Consider the following 17,839-nt stretch of genomic DNA (forward strand, 5'->3'; position numbering starts at 1 on the left):
ATGTAGTCCCATTCTGCCTCCTATACACAGATGTAGTCCCATTCTGCCTCCTATACACAGATGTGGTCCCATTTTGTGTCCTATACACAGATGTGGTCCCATTTTGTGTCCTATACACAGATGTAGTCCTATTCGATAGATCCAATGCAACCCCACACAAAGAGTCTCTGCTTGCTGGGCTGTCACTGCACAATGGCAAAAAGAAAATATTTAACTGGTAGAGTTTTTATATTATTATCATATTATTATTGTCATATTATTATCATTATTACATTATGTAGCATTTTTTTGAAACTTTCATTTGCTTTCTTTTTATTCATACATTTTATTTTTTTTACAGAAATATGAGTTCTTCAAGAAGAAGTTGTTTAAATGACCCTAATGTAAATTTGCTATATTTGTGGTGAATATTCTTAGCAAAAACAGAAACATTACAGAATTTGTGAAACAAGCATATCTTGTATATTTTAGTATTAAACTGGGGGACCAAGATAAGTATTGGGCTCCCCATATTGTTTGTAAAACTTGTGCTGAAAAGTTTGAAATTTGGCGTAACTATCATGGTATGGCGAGATCCCAAAAATCATCATAATGATTGTTATTTTTGTGGTGTGAATGTAAAAGGTTTCAATCCTTACAAGAAATACAAATAGGAGTACGGTGATTTGGAATCAGCAAGACGACCTGTGCCGCATGGTGCTGATGTTCCCATACCAGTGTTCAGTCCCTGATATTCCTGTACCTGACATGGAGGATATACAGGGAGTGTAATCCAGGAGTTAGCAGTGGAAGTAAATATGAAGTGTTTCATCAAACCAGCAGTTCTCCCAAGAAGAGCTCAATGATTTAATACGTGACCTAAGTCTGTGAAAACAAGCATCTGACCTTTTATCATCCAGGCTAAAGGAAAAGAACTGTCTGAGACCGGAAGTTAAAATAACGGTTTATAGGACAAGACGTGACACTCCGACCAAAATACCGAGCAGAAGACTGGCGGCTTTTCATAGACCGTTCCACTCGAAGTTTGAAATCTGTTTTACTGCACAATGGCAACTGCTATGCATCAATTCCAATTGGTCACTCAACAAAACTTAAAGAAGAATATGAAAATATCCAAATGGTCTTACAAAAGCTTTGCTATCATGAACACCAATGGTCCATATGTGTTGATTTAAAAATGGTGAACTTCCTACTTGGACAGCAATGTGGATACACAACGTACCCATGTTTCATCTGCTTGTGGGATAGTAGAGCAAAGCAGGATCACTGGAAATAAGTGACATGGCCTCCAAGGGAAAACATGAAAAAATGTGCAGCGAACATCATTAACAAGCCAATGGCTAACAAAGGAAAAATCATTCTCCCTCCACTACACATAAAGTTGAGATTATTGAAGCAATTTGTTGGAGCTCTGAACAAGGATGGTTATTGCCTCAAATACATTTGTAGATTCTTCCCTGGACTGAGTACTGAAAAATTAAAAGCAGGAATCTTTGATGGACCCCAGATTCGGAAACTGATAAATGATTCAATCTTCACAAGTAACATGACTAATACTGAAGTTTCTGCCTGGCACAGCTATGTCATGGTTGTCAAGAACTTCTTGGGTAACCATAAAGCATAAAATTATGAAGAACTTGTACAAAACTTGCTCTTTAACTTTAAAAATTTGTGTGCTACCATGATCATAAAGGTACACTATCTCCATAGCCATTTGCAAACATTTCCAGAAAACCTTGGCAATTTCAGTGGGGAACAAGGGGAGAGGTTCCATGAAGATATAAAGGTGATGGAAGGAAGGTATCAGGGCAGATGGGATAGACACATGATGGCAGACTACTGCTGGAACCTTCAACATGATTGTCCCGATCATCAGCATAAAAGGAAATCATACAAACTGAGTTTTTCAATGACTTCTTTGTGTTTAGTTCTGTAAATATACTGAATATAGAATATATTGACATTGAGGATTTCAAAAATGTAATTTTGTATATGTAGGCATATCTAAGTTAATTTTACTCAATTTTTCTTTGAGGTTAATATTGAGGTCATTATTTCAAAAACTAGAGCCAATCTAGAAAAACCAATATCATATTTGGAATGTGTGCATCAATCATAACCTAAAATGACTTTAATCTGTTTGGCAGGAAAATGTTTGTTGACCAGTGTAATTAATAAACACACAACTTTAGTATTTTTTTCTGATACCTAGCTGTTGTTACATTTTGAGTCACCTACAAAATCTGACAACATCCACACAACATGTCATACACCTTGTTTCCTCTATTCTCCCCAAGAGTCATTTCCTCCCTCCACTCTGATTCCTGGGTAACATTTGACAACACTCAATTTTCCTCCTCGCCATCCAATTTACAAAGCCGTAGAATGCAAATTGTTAAGAAGCCGCCTGGCTATCAACGCAGATCATAAACAAGCCGTCTGCCCAAAACAACAGCAGCACTTTTTTTGAAATGTCTTGTGTTACAAATGACCCTTTTCCTCGGTGCGCGGAGACGGGGGAAAATGTTAGTATTTGTCTGGAACGGCCCGCATTAATATTCGCCGAGCGAGAGCGGCGATTCACTGCGCATTTGCCTGATTGCAGCCTATTCCACTGAAATTATAGGTAAGCTTCAGAAAATCATTCAAAACAAAAGCCAGATCATAACAAAACTAAACAAACGCAACTCGAGGGCCCACTATTACAAAAGATTTTGGGGAATTTTTCTTTAATAACTTTTTACAAATAGTTTCCTGTAATGATATAGAGAGATTGCTTGTATGGCAGAAAATTGGATAAGTGAAATTACCTGTAGAAGGGGGTAGAGCTTAACTCTTTCTCTTTTTATTTTCATGCAGGTTCCACCTCCTGTGAATGTACATATGAAAAGGTAGAGCGTTGGTCTATAGTAAGTACCCTATATCATAGTATTGAAAATGTTTAGGTAACTTTATACCCCTCCTAAGTTATCTTTACCCTCTCCATGCTCCAATATGCTCTAGTATTGTCCCAACATCATTCCAGCACCTGTGAACCTGTGCTTTACACCCCTGCCACTGGGGGGCGAGCCATCAGACAGGCTGGGTATCCACAGTTTCCAGGACTATGAACGGTGTCCAGGAAATCATTATGTCCTGGAAGAATAAAAGAGAAAGTTTTATATTTGGTTTTTTATCATATAATAAAATGTGTTAGTGTTGGGGGAAGCAGGTGGGAACAGGTTACAATGCCTGGAGCTCCATGACAAATAAAGAGGGTGAATTACCCCAACGGGGCCATATTCAGTAATTATAAACTGCCAGCATTTATACCCCCCTCACCACTCTATTTAAAACTATAATAAACAGTTTGGGGTTCAGATACATTTAATTTTGATGGCTAGTTACAACTGTACTCCTGAAGGGATTCAAAGATCTATTCATAGAGTTTATGTTACAATCTGCCCAAATAGTTAAAGGGTGGGGTTCTTCACTGTGAGGGTCACGTTCAGCTGCCAAGCCTGTAAATTGGTACATATAGTAATGAAAAGAAAGACAGCGAGCACAGGCTTTTATAGCAGACAGTCCTCAATAGAACGTATATATCTAAAATCTACTTTATTTATTAGTAACACAACAAATATATAAACAAGAACGTCAAAGAAAATCAAAAGTTCATTTAGCTCTTACAGTTTCAAAGCTGAAGGTTGCTTTATAACAAGAATCACAAAAACAGAATAGATGTTGATCTGTTTCCTGGACGCGTTTCGCCCTTTAGGGGCTTCCTCAGGGGATTTTTAGAATTTAGAATGCTATAAAATTTCACTATTCTGGTAGGTAAAAGGTGAAAATCGCTTCGAAAGCTGAAATCGGAAAGGAAATTGACTATAAAAAAAGCCTGTGCGCTCTCTCTTTTCTTTACTAATCTGCACAAATAAACGTCTTCATATGCAATCTTGTATTTTCAGGTAGAATTGACAGGGTTACATGGAAACTCCTCCTCAACCCAATGTTATTTATTTTCATATCACTCTGCCTCTACATTAGTCTTTTGGATATCTTGGATATAACTGGAGCTTCCAAGTATGAAGGTGCATGTGGTCACCTTTGTTACTTTCCAGGAGTTCCTAGGCCTGGACAGATAAGTGTCAGGTCTTAAAATTCAGATGGGGACCAGGTCATCAAATCCATTATAGCTCCAACACTGTCTGGCACAAGGCTTTGATTTATGGCCCCGACAGAGGTGCAGATTGGCAGAGTTGAAGACTAGTGGATGGGGGCTATCAAGAGAACCTTCTATTTAATCTAATTTTTGTATGAGCCACTGCAGCTGGATTTACCTGTGTGCACATAGGGTTTCCTTCCAAAATCTGAGCTATGTATTATTTAACAGTTCAAGATAGGTATTCATGACTGTGCCTGTAGGTTGCAACATTTAGCTTTCTGCACATGGTAGTCAAAAACAGGCCTGCAGTGGGTGTGTTTGGGAACATCTCCCCATCCAACAAAACAGATCTCAGATTACCACAATAAATAGAACGGGCGCATAGGTGCTCCAAAACACCAGAATCCAAATTAAGTAAACTCAACTTTTTGCACAGAAAACCGTTAAAGCTGAACGGCACCCTTTCATTATGTCTTGCTCTGTTCTGCTTCTCTTCTGATTTCAGTGCACACTGTGAGCTTCTCACAATGTACATTAGAAGCCGACCCTCCCATCATTGCTAAGAGAAGCTAATGGTGTCCTTGGGACTAAAACAAGGTATGCAATGAAAACTGAAATGTTTAGGAATCTCATTAGTATGTTGCTGAGAGGGTAAAGGAGGAACCAGGGAAGGAAACATATGAACAGATTAAACCTCAGCTTTATTCACTGACTAATTTAACTTACTACCCGAAGCTGTTTGTAAAAAGAATAAAACATTGAACCGGTATCATCTACTAGATTGTAAGCTCTTCGGGGCAGGGTCCTCTCCTCCTATATCACTTTCTGTATTAGTCTGTCATTTGCAACCCCTATTTAATGTACAGCGCTGCGTAATATGTTGGCGCTATATAAATCCTGTTTATTAATAATAATAAAAATCCGTCCTCAGCAAAGTAGCAAAAGACGAGCCTATAATCTGTCTCCATGCCGCACTGACACACCAACCTGCGCAGACACTTTGGAACTCATCTTGGAGTTTCGCTTTCTCTGCATGAATTAATAAATAGAATGCTCATGGATGGAGAAAAAAAAGATTTTTAATTAGATAAATACATTAAAAAAAGAACTTGGTCCTTCCTGTTGCCCCTAGCAACTGTAATAATCATTAAAATTTCACGTCTGGGAACAAGACAGAACGTCTGCCCTAGTTAAAAAAAAAAAACGTTGCCTTCGTTAGTTGAATGGATTCGGTTAAGCGAATACCAAAGATCGGAATCTGTTTAAATTAATTTGCGTTTGCCAGCGACAACGCCTTAAAAACTGATTAATACTCACAATGAGGTTTAATGATAAGTTTAACACGTAGGGTATCTGGCGCTGGTGATAAAGACTGACATCTCCCTGGAAAATAAGTTGGGTCTAATTATTATCTAGAATAGAGAACGCGGAGGACTTCCAGCAGCGCTTTTTACTATTTTTTGTCTTAAAGGGAGAATACATTCTTTTTGTTGTTTGATATACATGTCAGTGTGGTCTTCTTATATACAGAATCTTATCAGTGTGTGCTAATGCTTTAACACCTTTGTATGATTTCTTATTACCGATGCACATGGGTCGGCCATATTTGTTCATTAGATATGCAGATTTTGTTTCTTGCTTTGTAGCAATACACAGGGACTTTGCTCCTTCCGCTACTCATTGCATTGCAAAAATGGACTGATTGAGATAAAGTTCAATCATAGGGATGAAGCTTGAGCTGTGTTGTTTTCAACCAATACACAAATGACTCTGTCGAGAAGCCGTAAGAGAATAAAACATACCCAGGATGTTGTCATTTCCATCTACAGAATATAAGCTGACCACCCCCAAGGATTTGCAAAGGCCTATCCCCCAAGGATCTAGCCTGAGTCAAGTACCCATAAAGACTGCAGTCAAAGTATTACACAAAGCTTATATCGGTAGGTGCATTTATTAATGCATTTCATGTTTTTTTTAATACTTAATTGCAAAAATGAGTGTATAGTCTGTTCCATCAAACCTTGAACTTGCCTTTTGATAGCTGTTAGGGCTGCACCCCCTGGCCTAGGGTGTGGTGTTTAAGTGTCTTCTGGCCTTTACCAGAACACCCCAAAAGGGGTTAGGGGCCTGTGACCCTTGTGGCCACCAGACTATTTTGCTGCTGGAGGAAACTCAAGTCCACCCCCATCCCCCCCCCCCCCCCCAGGGCCAGCGGTACCGGATAGGGTGCTAGCGAGAGGAAAAGTATAGACAGAATGAGGTCAGGGTAGGTGGCAGGTAAGCATAGTTCAAGTCCAAGCTGGGACAGGGCAGGCGGCAGGCAAGCTCTATAGCAGGGGGGCCCACACTTTTTCGGCTTGCGAGCCACTTTTAAAATGACCAACTCAAAATGATCTACCAACAGTAAAAAGTTGGACTTAAAAACTCCTGTGCGTGGTAGAGTTTATTTTGAATGCCAGGGCTCCGTGGTCTACTGCTGGACAGAAGATCGATGGGCAGAGTGGTAACAACAGGTTTAGACTTGCAGCAGAAACAAGTGCTCTTGCATTGCTCTCAGCAGCTAGCACCTTGCTAGAAACTCACCTGCCTTTGTAGCACATGTCCTTAAAGAACCAGCATTTAAACATTTAAAAAAGGGCAGCAGTGAGTGGTACCGAACTGCTCACTGCTCTCCACATTCATTCTCTAGTGGGCTGGCATAGGTATAATGTGCTCCAAGTAACCTCACTGCATCCTCACCAACAATCTAAACATAGCTTAAAGCAGCAGCTTGGTCCTGCACATACCTACTGATTGGGAAAAAAAGGAGCAGCAGAAATCAGCTCTGTTTCCTTCTCACCTCCTAGGATATGTGCAATGCTGGGTTATCAGAACTGTGCAAATCAATGGATTGGCTTGGAGTGCTGACCCTCCTTCTACCATAATCCTGCACTGTATCCTTCACTGAAAAGAATACTGCCGGTTACCTATGTCTCTTCTCATATCATATAAATCTTTTCCAATGTTTTATTTAAATATTTCAATGTTTTATTTAAATATTTACCAGCTTTTAGAACGGTTACAGAATCAAGTGACAAGAGCCAACAGGCCCACCGGGAGTAATACTTTCCTAAACTTGGCCACTATGGAGATGAATACAAGCGAACGTTCTGATTTTAGCCATTCACCAATCCATTTTCCTTGTTGCCCGTGTTCACTTTGGAGCAGTTTTCATGCCGACATTAGCTGGGCGAGCGATGAATATTATCATACGAAATCCCCAGCATGTGCCAGGGACATTGGCGGTGCAGTTGTCATGGCAGTGTCCCCTTGAAATCTTCCATTCGCTGAGCCGTCTGTTAATCTCCGGGCCGGTTCCTCTTAGCTCCCGAGCATTCCTTCGTCGCTGCCAGGCGGAGATAAGAATTGTATCCCTGCGCAGATGTCTTCCCCGCAACTCCTCCATTCTCTCCGGCTTGGCACCTCACCCTATCACACGCCAACACACATGGCACTGGCCTGCTATCTGGTTACAGACGGATACCGAGACAGGCGGGAGATAATGAAGATATTTGTTCGCGGGTCTGAAGGAGGCCAAGAAAATCAGCCTCTTCCAAATCATCTCTGGAAGGCGACTTTATCAAGTGAGGAGGCTGTGGCTTTATTATTTTAAGAACTGCAGGCAAAAAATGGGAAAAAAAGCTTTTAGTTTTATTCATTTTTATCTTTTAGGAGTCATGAAAATATGAAAGTAAAAGAGCCTGAAATGTAGCTTTAAAGTCAGGTAAAATATGCCAGCTGAGAGCCAAAATCAGATTTGCAGAAAAGAGGAAGGATTTACAGAACAGACTCCAGGAGACAGCTAAAAATACACATGAAATACTTGCCAACAGAAGAGAATTTCTGCCCATCCATTTCTGAGATTTACACAGCACAGGGAGGTGAATGACAAAAATGGGATGATGCCGTCTCACCAACACACTGTTGACTGGACCGTGAAAGAGCAGCTGCAGACTGATGAGGTCATACTCATTCCACTTTCTTCTCCTATCAATATGTTCCTTGTCGTACTTGCATGCTGATTTGATTGGCTCCTAGTCCTTCTCCTCCCTATCCCACTTTGAGCTCTGCACTACAGGGATTGAAAGAGGCTGATTCCAAATCTGATTACACTGGTTGCATTTAAAATATGATGTATTCATGAATATAGAACTATATATATTTATGTATATATTTTTTTCTTTTAGATCTGATTGGAGTTTTAAGTGGGGAAAGGTAGAGCTTAGGGTGCGGTGGTGTAGCTCTGGAGTTTGAAACTCCCAGAATGAAGTGTGGAATCCCTCATTGGCCTGGTGCCGAGAGCACAAGCGGAAGAAAGTCTTTGGATTTTATTATTTTACAATTGAACTATAATATATTACAGTTTACTGATTTTGGTTTTGGGTTTAGGTATATTTTAAGTATTGCTAGCAGGCAGTTCCATCATTTCTTCTCCAATAAAATAAACTTACTTGACTAATCACAATTTCAAAACCTGTCGTCGTTCCATTGAAGATGCCGCCATTTCCACACCATCCTCTGGCTGGGAATATGTAACTCCCATCCATGTGCACTGAATTTTATTCAGTCCTGGCAAAAACACTGACAATGAACTCAGCGGGGCTAGACAGGAAGACGAAGGCAAAGTTGACCACAGGAAACAAACTATGCATTAGCACAGTGTCCTATCTGCTAATGCAACAGCTTATGGGCACAAACTGACCATCTACATGCTTGGCATGGTCAAAATAAAAAATGGAAGCCAGGAAAACTGTCAGGACCAACAAGTACGTTACAGGAATTGAGGGAGGAAAACACACAATCCAAGTTTACTCCTTCAGTAGTATAAAGACTCAGACGTCGTAACAAATATATTCTTTATTGTATCTTGTGTTTTTTGGACAAATTCATTCTTTCATGGGCAAACATAACATCCATTATTGTCAAATCAAATGTACTTCAAAGGTGTTATTATTATACAAGTTGGGCGAATGTTTTTGAAGTTGGGTAAGCTTTCTCTGAAGTTGGGCGAATGTTCTTTGAAGTTGGCCAGTCAAATTTTCGGTTCTAAAAGACAAAATCCAAAGAATAAGGCAAGCATAACCAGTTTGGTTTGTTATAAAGTTGGCAAACAATCTTTGAAGTCTTTCAAAATTGTCCTCTGACCTTAGAATGGGCTGTGATTGGAGACCACTGCAAAAGTAAATAATGGGAGCATCTCAACTGGAAGGTGTTATAGTGCCACTGCTTTGAAGTTTGTAGTCTGCAAACCTCATCCTCAATAGAAGTTTGCAAAGTTCTAAAACTGTGAACACCTCGGGTTTGCTTCAAACTTAACGTCTTACAAACTCAGACCTCATTTCTACCTAAGAACATTCACTCAGAAAAGTAAAAGTCCAAAGAATATTACATCCTTTAAATGAAAGATTTGTTTCCCGCAACTTCAACATTGGGTTTGATGGACTTCGACACCAGGCATTGACATCTCAAAGTTTACCAAAATAATAATACTCCCACAAGGACCAATGATACAGTATATGCTTTCCTTTTACTTCTATGACCTTTCAAGGTGCACCTAAATAAAAATAACATATCCTGGAAATAATAATAAATGTTTTCCCTTCTAGAAATGTAATGTTCGGTGTTGGTACCCTTTCTACAGCAGAATATTCTTCAGGTACACTGAGCTTGAGGTATTCCGTCTTCTCCTAATACAGCCAAGCAGTTCATGATTTCCCGCAATGGAAAGGGAGAATCATTAAAAGCTCCTCACCCTAATGGCCTATATACCAACAGAACCAAGGAACTCTAACAACTCGCTGACCCGAAATTGGAAGTTTTCAGAAATCTTTGTCTGATGTTTTCTTGATTTAGTAGAAATGTTTGAGGGTACGTTATGCAACACACCTCCGTCTTTTACATCGGCCGACTCCTGACCTCGTACTTGTTACTGCAGCAGCAGAATCAGAGGATGTTGTGTAATATAAAATGCATGCCCCAAATTCTCAGCTTCTTTTGCCTGAAATAACCCTGGACCTGGTTTCTTTTTTGGAGGAATTAAAGGGTACCTACATCCACCAATATATATATTTTCACAATACATATGGATGATGAGTGATGGGTCATTGTTACACTTCCGGGTATTTATTACCTCTTTTAGACATTAAAATACTCTCCCAACAACACCTTTATCTCCTTTTTCGTTCAAGAAGGATGAAGCCATTTTTTAGGTATCAAGAGTACCTTCATATACCTCTAGAATAAAAAAACAACAACTCACTTGCAAGGGAAGCCGATGGAATAGGAACATGGTTGTGTTGTTGGGCTGTATGTTCTTATATCTGTTTGAGGACTAAAATAAATGAAACTGATCACTGTGATTTATATTGAAAATTACTCACTAATTAGCTAAATGGGATTTGAATATACTATTGCCACCATAACCACGTCCTTCCTTGCAACAATTTTAAATAAGAGGGCTGCTGGACGTACAAATATCAGACTTCTCCTCTCCTTCCTCCTGTAAAAGCATTTTTTTTCCTGCGAAACGCATTGAGAAGTAATTCAGAATTTAAACCCTTTGGTGGTATTCTATAAGGAGAGGTCATTATATACGGTAAACCCACAATTTTATTGTCTTTTATGTATTTGAAATGATGTTTGTTTTTAATGTTTAATATTAATAAAATTTTGTTATTTTTGTAATATACTAATGGTACTGGCTTTAAAAGTCCCGCTTAAAATTGATGTCTTTCATCGCATATTTTTTCCTATGAATATTAGGGATGTAGCCTGTTTAACATAAAGAAATGTATATTGGTAGATGTTTCTTTAAATAAAAGAAAACAATTCAGACTCAGGTGGAACCACAGCTTTTACCTGTGAATATCATTTAGGATGTACAATTCTTTTTTTGGATATACAATTTCATAACAATGTCAATGGTAGGTCAATGGTATTCCTAAAATATGTATTGTAATAGGATCCATTATATCGCCCCATTCCAAATCTGCTTGCTTCTTCAATGGTTGTGCCTTGCTGATCTTCATATCTCACTGAAAGCCATCCAAACAGAGTCTGTCTGAATAATAAAAAAATGAAGCATACAATTGCTAAGAATGTTGTGAATACCCCACAGTGCTCCTGGTAGCCAGGGACAATGTAATCTGGTCATAGAGGATAGCAGGGGAATTATTAGGTTTTATTTCATGGCAATTAGGAGAGAAAGATGTGAAGATTTTCCAATGCCATTAGGCCCTGTGATTGCATGTGGAGTGTTCATTTTTTAACGACGGGTCCTCTTTACAAGCAAGTGTAACCTAGATATAGCCTTATGAAAGAAACAGTGCATTAGCCCCATCATGTTTCACAGGTCACTGTGCCTGGACTAACCAGAAGTCAGTATAAATGGAATTTTCCGGGGCATGTGACATTTCTGCAGCTGAATACCTTGCTGTTATGCGGCGAAGCTCGGCAGGATTATTTTCCCTTTGCCGTTTTGCATTATTGTCCGCCGGAAGATTTATCCACAGTGAAGAGAAAGCCGAACATAATCTTTTAAGTTTTCTGAAGTTAAATCTCCACTGTCTTCGCCTCGGTGTACTTTGAATTACTTTCCAACTTCATAAAAACAGATTTTCCCTGCTGAGCGAAATGGCGGGACACCCACTGCTGCCCGTACCTCCATTACAGCGGTAATATTTACCGGGAGTAGAAATGCAGCTGTTCTGCACAGAGAAAGGAAGGAAAAAGAAAAAAAAGTGGTTCACTTTCTGAACAAACTTTGCTGAGGAACTTACTTTTCTTCCTTAGATTTTAAGCACCCCAGCAGGGCTGCCATCTGAAATTTCTAGGCCGCATACCATGTATAAAAGTTTCAGCAAGGCCAAACTCTTGATCGAAGCCCGGTACAGAACCACCAATTGTCCCTCCATTGATGGCAGTCCTGCATCCTAATATCTGATTTTGTCTTTGTGGAAACTTCAAGGAAACAACAGATAATGTTTAGAATTTAGATCATAATGAACCCCCTGCACAAGCACGATATTCTTACCTAAATTTGCTGCCCAGCTTCCTTGCCAGTGCCATGGCTGGATCAGGGGACGGCTCATCCAGCACCAGAGATGTGCCCATGTTGGACAGTCCTTTGCACTGATGTTGCCACCTGCATGCTTTTATTTCACAATTGTATTATGTGACAAAGGATTTCCAGAGCACTTTGGGTTTTATAAGCAAGCAACACAGTAGAAGCTCTCCTTTCAGTCATGCTGACTTTAATTGAAACCTCAAATTGTGCCGACTAGAATAGGATTAGCAACTCTGTCTCATTCACTTCTATCTCTGCTTAGACTGATTTCTGTTTGTGTAGGGCTCAGCTACTGAGCTTGTAAAGCAAAAGGCTTTTGTACCCCAAATTTGATAAGGATAAACATTTGAGAAGGAGCCGAGAGTGCCATCAGTAAGTGTATATAAGTATACAAAATATTATGTTCAACATTTTGTATTTGAATGGGAAAAATTGGTCTCCTACGCTGCCAAACAGGGCTGCTTTGTATGGAAAAACCAAAAAAATTAGAAGAATGAATGGACAGAAATACAAATCCTTTAAAGATAAAGCATCTCCTGTATCAGTATTTCGTGTGTTTAGCTTTTACCAGCTTCTTTAATTTATTCTAAAGGTCGACAAGTTTTCTCTGTCCCAAGAAGAACAGCTCAAATGTCTCTTTTTTCAAAACCATTTGCCGGATATACGTATTGGCAGAAAGGAAGGAATGCTGTTGAACGAAGAGCTTGCCATCTAAAGCTTGGATTGTAAAGTCAGATCAATGACAAGGGGTAGGCAGAAATTAATATGGAGCGCTCCCTGCTGTGTGGGCTAATGTGCAGGGACAGCTGGGTAATCTCAGCCGGCCGTGTTGTCGGAGATGGCTCTTGTTTACTCAGAGAGAATGTACAAGCGGTATGCCCATTCTGCCCGCTGGGTGGGCTTGTATATGGACCCCCTACCGCCAGATCACAGGGCATTCACGGGGCATGAATTTTTCAGTGGCGTGTGAATTTGGTGGCATCCCCGGTCTATTTTAAATGCAGACACAGGTGGTTCAATGCACAAGACAAGATCGGTAAAATATTTAGGAATATTATTATTAAAGCTGAACACCAGGCAAATGTGAAAAACACAAGATTGCAGTTCTGAAATCAGGAACACATTATTCATGCAAGCAGTGTAAACCCCTGAATGTCACTTGTTGCAGCCTACTGTACATCCTGTAAAGTAGAGCTCAGAGAGGTGGAAGGAGAAGCAACACAAAGCACATAAAAAATTAGGTGTGCTGCCTTGCAAGAAGCAGGAGGAGACAAGAGACAGGGAGCTCATTATTCTGCTGCTTCACTGTTCACTGTCCACTTTCACTGTCAACACCATTCACTGTCCAGATGGGGATATGTAAAAAAAAAGTAAAACTACCCCAGAGAGAAAAATAAGTCTTCTGCTCTGCAAGGCAGGGTAATGATAGTGCAAAGTAGTGCAAATCTAAAAAAAAATGGTGGACAGACATACAAATATATCACATCTATTACCAATTTGAATACACTTGTGGGCAGCTCACATTCATCTCCTACCATTTCCTATAATGGAATCCATTGATAGTTTATGTAATTCGTAGGAACAATGTCTTAAATCCTAAAATTGGGGATGCCACTTGGCAGGACCTCCATTTCAGGCACAGCCAATAATGACCGAATTATAAAAATGTAAAAAAAGAGTTTCTAAAGTTTGGAACCAGAAAACTTATTTTGGCCAATGTGAATCTGAGGTTGTTACCAAAAAGTGCACAAGCAGCTAAAGGATGAATATTGACCAGAATGGTTGGGAACACCCAAAAAATAAAAAAATTGGACAAGGTATACTAAGAATTTGGGACTGGCAGGTGACCAGATCTATGTAGTGCCCAAGTAGGGTGTGATGCTCATTTCAGAAATTGTACCAAGGATAGAAAGATATTTCTTAGGGTTTGGTCTGGTGGTTGCCAAGAACCTAAAATAATCTAGAGTAGCTTGAGACGAAAATATCAGGTACATATCACCCAGGTTCTGGGCCTGGCAGGTAACCTGAGCCACCAAAAGAGCACAGCACTTTGGACTTCATAGCTTAGAACATAATATTTGGTGTCGATTGTGTATTGGTACTGCTTGGAAAGGGAAGACAGTATTCCAGCCATTCTCGATTGGTGTTCCTCCAGAGGTTCCTGGGGGTTCCTCTACCTGCGGCTGATTGACCTCCAATTAAAAGATACCTGCATAGTTCTGGGCCAACACCACTTGGTAGGGCCAGCTGCAAGACTCACATGGTGTTTGAAGGTGTCTATAAAGGTCATATTCTAACTAGCACTGTAATGGTCATTCTTTCCAATGGACACCAATTTAGGAGTTCTTTTTTTACTCCCAAAAGATTGAAGCTAGTAAGGGTTTCCTGAAATTTTTTTCAGGGGTTCCTCATGGGCCGAATGGACTGCAGTAGACCCTCTCAAAGCTTGTCCAGAAAAGGAACCATGGACCGTACTCAATGTTCTCTCTGTTGTTACTCAGAACATACACAATCAATCTGGTTCACATCTACCGGCGTCCAAATTTCCATACCAATCTGGAAACACAGCTTCACTCATCATTAGATCCAAACCTAGGTGCTGCAAGGACACACGTCTAACCATGGACCACCATGCTGCCATGTTTCAGTGAACCTTTTTTTGGTTACAGTTAGAAGACCAACGTATCCAGTCATTAGCATGCCGATTCTTATTTTCCGTTCTACTTTATTAAATCTTATTAATATGAAGAAAGTAATTATTATGTGCCTCTCTTTGTTTAGAGCCGGGGGGAGCATTGTGGGGGGGTTAACGCAGCAATGTCATTAGCGGTCACCTGACTCATTATTATAATTGATTGCCTTGCTGGTTTCAGCAGGGCGTCGCAATAGGGAAGCTCAGTACAGATTTTATTTACTTAGGAACACAAAAATCTGCACAGACACAACGTGGAATGCACAGAGACAGCGCTGGGATGTGGGTAAAGCACAGAAATGTAGTATCAGGATTCAGCCCTGGAATAAAAATTAGTGCAAAACAGTCCTATGTTATGTGGTAACGTGCCAAAACGATAACATTGCACGTCATTCATTTTAACCGGCAGTCCAGCAAACCTGAACAGACCCCACAGATGTAAAACACACAGATGTAAAACATAGGTGCATCCATGTGTGCTGCAGGGACTTGTGACTGACCTGAGAAAATATGGTACAGCAAAACTATCATCAGATTTATTTTGCATGCATGATAGGGAATGTGTAAGAAATTACTGTGCTATTCCCTGTGGCAGTGCCATCTCTGTTTGGTATCATCCAGGATCTATTTTCAGGATTGAGATTCTGGTTCAGAGATGTAAATCCTGGTGCCTGTGCTGGGTTCAGAAATATAAACAACCTTGTGTGCTGCAACTTCTTCACCTTCCTACAAAGGTACTATAGATATCACTGAATGAGAGAAGACTGAGCAAACGCTTCCTTCTGCTTGCAGCAGACGGATGACATCGCATTGATGCACAAGTAGAGTGAGATGCTCATTCCAGAAGTTGTCCTAAGAATATAAACATTTTGCTTTAAATTTGGACCTGTTGGTGGGCAGTATTGGGTGCAATGACAACTAAGATATGCAAAGGTAGCTTAAGTTATAAATTCCAGGTCCATAATACAAGGTCATCCCATGACATAGCTCAGGTCGCCCAGCCGCCAGGGGAACATCACTGCCTGCTCACTCCATGTGGCTGCCTACACCACATTGCATTCATTCATCAGGCCACATAATTACCCATAAAAAAAATGAACACCCATTGATGCTGGAGTCTACCCGCTATAAACCCCCTTCCCACTTCCCCAGCACTTTGCGTGTGATGTCGGAGCTGCGACAATCCCTCTCCATCTTGTTACTCTCCCGGATAGATTTCATTAATCACATGTGCCATTTACTTTGTCAATGTTTAATTGCTCTAATCGGCTAATTAAATGCTCTAGTGCAATCATAAAGCATTTTCACAATTATCTCTTGCGGTACTTTCATTTTAATAATCAACACAACACCATTTCATTAGCGGGAGAGACGCCAACAATAAGCGTGTGTGTGTGTGTTTTGTACGTTGGCTTTGTATGGCTAGCAATTAAGTGTACTTATATATACAATCAATAAAATCACAGAGAAGCTTTATTGTGTTGATGTCATTTGAAAATAATTTCAATTCTTTTTTAATCTGCAGGGAAAAAAACCCCCCGGTGACAACCCTCGAAGATGTGATTGCTACACTGGTGAACGCTGTCACTGGTACAGGAAGTGAGGTTGTATCTCCTGCAATGTTCTCCTGGCAGTGGTAAGACTAAACTGGTCACATATCCTTAAAGGGCTGCTTAAGCATGTCTTAAGCCATTGTTTCTCAACTAGGGTTCCTCCAGAGGTTGCTGGGGGTTCCTTGAGCACTTTGTACCTCTCGGGTCAGTTTAAGTGACCCCAATGATCTTTTTGGCTATCTGTAAGGGTGACACTCTTCCCAATGGCCAGCAATGTAAGAGGAATTCCTCCCACTGACCACCACACTAATATACTGTTATCTGTGTATATAGTATGTACAGAAGGGGTTCCCTGAAGACCTGAAAGGTATTTCAAGGGTTCCCCCATGTTAAAAAGTTGAGAAAGATTGCCTTAAGCGCTAGTGCATCTTAGTAAACCATTACCAGCACACACTCAATAATTATTGCTGGAAAAGATTGTTAGCGACAGAGCTGTTCTGTTTCTTTGGGCCTGATTTAATGAAGCTCTCCAAGGCTGGAGAGAATACACTTTCATGAGTGAAGCTGGGTGATCCAGCAAACTTGGAATGGATCTGGTCCAGGATTCAAAACATTTGTTAACAAATAGCAAATAACTTTAATGAAATTCATTCCAGGTTTGCTTGATCACCCAGCTTCACTGATGAAAGTGTTTTCCCTCCAGCCTAGGAAAGCTTTCATCAGGCCCATAGAGAAGGAAGTTGGGGGGAAAGCTGTGCCCATTCAGAACACTTTGTCATTCATGTCAGCTGTTTAGTAAATTGGGCAGGCCAGGCCACTTAGGCTGGGTATACACGTGCAATGGTTCCCGTCCAATAATTGGCTCAGGACCAATATCAGATGGAAATCTTGCGTGTGTACATCGCTCACCGTCCATCGCCTGAATGACCGTCCTGACGGATCCACGTATTGGAGGTAAAGGTAAGAGAGCGCGGCGTGGTGCCGCTCCATTGTTCTCCCCCTCACCTCTCCATAGAGCAAAATGGTGCTGTATGTACAGAGCTCATTCATACATTGTGCGTCGTTAGTGGTTGGAAAGGATCGTGAAAGATCCTTTCTAACGACAATTATTGCATGTGTGTACATAGCCTAAACAGCCTTGGGTTACAGCCATATGGACTCAAGATCGTCATTCACAAGAGTTTGCTTTGGATTCAGAAATCTATCATCTGTACTTAGTGTTCTAGTACCGTAAAAGGTCAGCCCAGTTAGAAGGAGTATTACTTTCTGAAAGTATAAAAAGACACCTTTTTATTTTTCATTTTCGTGATGCCAGCAAAGTTTAGTCCCTAGAGGTCTAGAAAAAG

Source organism: Pyxicephalus adspersus, chromosome 6, assembly GCF_032062135.1.
Source record: "Pyxicephalus adspersus chromosome 6, UCB_Pads_2.0, whole genome shotgun sequence".
Lineage (NCBI taxonomy): Eukaryota > Metazoa > Chordata > Amphibia > Anura > Pyxicephalidae > Pyxicephalus > Pyxicephalus adspersus.